Raw genomic sequence first — 4,819 nt, 5'->3', positions numbered from 1 at the left:
ATAGTTCCAGAGTTTGAAGAGTTAAATAAAGCGGTTAGAGCGCCAAACGACGCGAACGGATGCACCGTGCGATTGATACACGTGGCAGAAGGTGAAAGGATGACGCTGGCACCACTGGTTTAAATCAGAAAACGTCGTATCAGCAGAATACCCAGTGGTACGATGCGCCGTCGAAAATGAGCCAGGGGTACAGCAAGAGTCAGAAAATGAAATGACTAGATACCCCACCGACCATGTAAGCAGCGCCACGTGGATCAAGTCGAATGACAGAAGGTCCCATCAGCTGTACAAGGAGCGCCACGTGGATGGCACAGGCAAAGCCTTGGGCTCTTCGCTGTTATCAGGCGTTGACCAAGGCAAGAATTAAATTCAATGTTGAAGTAAAGGTAACGCCCGAGGCGTTGCCAGGAAAGACGTAAAGGGCGACGACAGACGAGAAGTCGCGGGCGTCGCCAACCCAAATACCGACTGGCATTACCTCCCCGATACCCACAGGTAGGAAAGACTGAGGAGGGAGAAAAAATCAGAGAAAGGCAAATTAGTTGCAGGCGTCGCCTCCCCGATACCCACAGGTAGGAAAGACTGTGGAGGGAGACGAGACCGTCAAGCGCCAGCGAGTCACTGGCGGGGGGTTCCCCGATACCTATGGGCAGGAAAGACCATGGAGGGAACAAACACCCCACAGCACTCAGCGTTTTAGACACCCGGGGACGATACGGTGCTGCTTTGGCAGGCCTCTCCTTAGGCGTGGGCGCCGAGTGCTAAAAGATCAAAGAAAGAGCCTTTCGGTATCAGAGTCGTCCCGTGGACGATACGGCGCCACTCAGTGAGCCTCTCCATGGGTGTAAGGGTTGGCGAGCGACCTTACCTCATCGTACCAAACCGCCCAATGAAGTGTGAGAAACGGGCGGGATACAGATAAAATAAGTAAAGCGTACGAAGGGAAGAGACGAGAACGAGATCGCATAGGCGGAGTCGTATGTAAAAAAAAAGAAATAAGGACAACCACGCGAGTGTCCCTTAAAAAGCGAAGGTAAAAGAATGAAGAGTTAAGCTTGAAGAGGAAGGTGGCGGATGAGGGGCAGCAGTTCAATCGTTCAAATCCATGGGCACGACCTTCCCGTCGACTACGTGGTGTGTGGGGTTGCAGTTTGAAAGGTTGACGCCGGGATTCTCGCAGGACGCCTGGGACAGGGCTTCTTGGAACCCCTCCTCGAAGGTGCCCGCCATCTCCTGGATAAGGGACGTTTTCTCCTTCTCCAGCTCCTCAATGGCGGCGTCCCCGGAGGCTACCTGTTTCTCCAGAGCCTCTTTCTCCACACGAAGCCGGCTAACCTCGACCCGCAGCTCGTCATAGTCAACTCGGAGAAGGTCCATGGCTTTGGCCTGCGTGGCCATTTCCTCCTCTATCCGTTCCACCTTGGTAGTTTGTTCACAGCAGCGGTCCTTCAGGTCCTTTTGGGTTTCCGCGTCTGCTTTGACCAATTCCTGAAGACCCGCTACCTGTACTTGGAGAGCAACTTCACGGGCGTAGAAGTCAGCCTGGAGCTCCAAGGCCTCTGCCAATTTCCTCTCAGCTTCTGCCCTGGACTCTTGTGCTTGGTTCAGAGAGGAACAATAAGCCTCGTTCTGGCGTCCCAGGGCCTTCATCTCCTCCTCCAGGGTGGTTGCTTTCGTTTCCAAGGCCTGGAGGGTTTGGGTTTGCAAGACAGCGTTTCTGGCCTGGGAGCGCCATTCAAGAGCCACCGCCAAGAAGGCCCCCAGATAGAAAGGCATACCTTCCCTCCTGTCGGTACCTTCCGGCATAGTCCCGCCATTGAAACCCCTCATCAGATGCATGATTGGAGGGGGGATGGCAATGAAGTCGGGGGCGGCAGCATCGGGAGTCAGGGAAGCAGTGGTTTCTGGTGGCGGAAGAGGCGGCGCAGATTCAGCACCTTCGCCCCTTTCCTCTTGGAGAATCATAGGAGGGAGTGAGGTTGCGCTTGGAGGGTTGTCCATAAAGGGGTTCCCTCCCTGCGGCGGCGTCTCTACCAAAAGAGGAACCCGCGCGGATTTTCTCCTTTTGAAGGGTGCCACGCCTTCTGTTTCCTCATCATCTGACAGAATCTCCAAAACCCTTTTTCCTTTGTCGAGGGGGGTTGGAGCCGGTGACGAGGCCGCAGCTAGGGGCACAGCGGCGATGGGCGAAGGAGAGTTGGGAGTTGGAAGCACGTCATAGCCAGGTGGAGACGTCGGAGATGGGCTAGAAGCACCCTCAGCAGTGACTGGCGGCGGCGGTGTCGGAGCCGGCGGGAAAATCGGATTGGCAGTAGGGCTGGAGGAGGCGCCTGCCTTGGCGGCACAAGCCTCCTTCAGTGCTTTCGCCAACATCATTCTTTTGGAAACGCCCATCACCGATCCTACACCAAGGCAGACCAAACAGCAAGGATTAGTACTAAAACAGCTATGCAAATTCACGATACAGGAAGAGATGCGAAATGCAAGTAACATTGTGCAGTGAAAAACGGTAATGCAGATAACTATAGCAACTAATGCATCATAAATTGCCAAGAACGGATACCGAAGTATGTAGAAAGCCCATGGGCATTGAATTCGTTCGCGATGAGCTTGGCGGTATCAAAGATTATTCCCAATCCCGCCAAGGCTTTGCATATATCCCGGTCGGGCGGGGCAAGTTCGTCCAGAGCCAAGGGCTTCATAGTTATGGGCTTGTCTGTCCAGTACAGGGGAAAGCCCTCTAGAATAGTAGGATCGCGCTTGGTCGCGCGTACCTTAAAAAATTTCCCCTTCCAGCCTTTGAACGAATTCTGGAAGAGCGTCAGGATGATGCGCCCGGCGATGCCAGAAAAACTCATCCAGAGACTTTTCCCTTGCTTCTTTACCTCGAAGAAGTGAAGAAAAACGTCCACAGAGGAGGGAACTCCCAGGTAGCCGCAGAGAATTTGGAACCCCCTCACGAAAGCCCAACTGTTGGGATGGAGTTGGGCGGGAGCAGTGTTTATCTCTGTCAATAGCTCTTTTTCGAAGGGAGTTAGGGGCAGACGCAGGCCCACCCTTTTCAATACCATCTGGAGAGGAAGAAGAAAGCGCAACCCCCAGTATCCCGTGAGTCCGCGCAAACGGGTATCCCAGGTCGCACTCGGCTTACACAAACAACCGATTATCTCGAAACTTTAATCGTTTGTTTTTCCCTTTGCATGGAAAAACACTTTAATCTTTAAAACTAATTGATATGAGCTTTGTCTGAGATTCAAAACTGATCTTTACAAAGATTCTAAACCCCAAACCAAAACTTAAACCTAAAACATCACACAGCTTCAGGCTTCATTTGGATTTGACACATCAAAGCTTCCCATCTTCAACAATCTCTCCCTAATTGATGAAGACAAATCCCTGGGATGCTTTTAGAAAGTTCTTTGTTAATAATATGTTGAATTCTGCAAACACTGAACAAACACAGAACAGTCTAGTCCAAACAGATATGCACTTTATACCAGTTTTCAAAACCAGCAAAATCTGCATAAGAACAATCGGTTATAATACAAAGATAACCGGTTGAAATTCTGCTGAAAACCAGAATAAAACAGCAGAACATAACAACTCCCAACAACCCTTCTCAACTCTTCTCCCCCTATTTGTATCATCAAATAGACACAACAAAATATAATATAACTAGGATAAAACATGCATATCAAGAATTCCCAATTCATTTCATAAAGAGTAGAACATATCCTTGGATAAAGGCTTGGTGAAGATATCAGCCAGTTGTCTTTCTGAGGAAATGATCTTGATCTCACAGTCTCCATTGGTTATATGGTCACGAATGAAATGGTGTCTTATTTCAATGTGCTTGGTCCTCGAGTGTTGAATATGATTCTTTGTCAAGTTAATGGCACTCGTATTCTCACATAGAAGAGGAACTTTACTCATTTTTACTTTAAAATCTTTAAGTTGTTGTTTGATCCATAGAATTTGCGCACAACAGCTACCAGCTGCTTTATATTCAGCTTCAGCAGTGGATAAGGCTACACACGCTTGTTTCTTACTATGCCATGAAATGAGGCTTGAACCAAGCAAGTGGCATGTTCCACTTGTACTCTTCCTATCTAATTTGCAACCTGCAAAATCCGAATCAGAATAACCTACTAAATATATAGGAGAACGAGAGGGATACCATAAGCCCATGGATATTGTGCCTTTCAGGTATTTCAGGATCCTCTTTGCAGCCTTGAGATGTGATTCCTAGGGGCAAGACTGAAATCTAGCACACAGACACACAACAAACATAATGTTTGGTCTGCTTGTAGTTAGATAAAGAAGTGAACCTATTAAACCCCTGTACATGGTTTGATTAACCTCTAGTCCAGCTTCATCAGCTTCTAAGTAGCAGTTAGTTGACATTGGAGTTGTTGCTACTTTGAAAGCTTCCATCTCGAACTTCTTAAGGATTTATTTGCAATACTTTGATTGGCATATGAAGATTCCTTCTTTGGACTGCTTAACTTGTAGGCCGAGAAAGAATGAGATTCTCCCATCATTGACATCTTAAACTCCCCCTGCATAGCTTTGACAAAGTCCTCACAAAGTTTCACATTAGATGAGCCAAATACAACATCATCTACGTATATTTGTACCAAAATAATATCAATTCCAGCCTTCTTAATAAAAAAAGTCTTATCTACTTTACCTCTTTCATACTCATGAGATAAAAGAAAAAGACTTAGTCTTTCATATCATTGGCGTGGAGCTTGTTTGAGGCCATACAATGCCTTCTTGAGCTTGTATGCACTCTGGATGTTTGTGATCTTCAAAGTCA

This window comes from Phaseolus vulgaris, chromosome 3, assembly GCF_000499845.2.
Source record: "Phaseolus vulgaris cultivar G19833 chromosome 3, P. vulgaris v2.0, whole genome shotgun sequence".
Taxonomy (NCBI): Eukaryota; Viridiplantae; Streptophyta; class Magnoliopsida; order Fabales; family Fabaceae; genus Phaseolus; species Phaseolus vulgaris.
The sequence above is the reverse complement of the archived record's forward strand: the minus strand, read 5'-3'. Positions refer to the sequence as shown.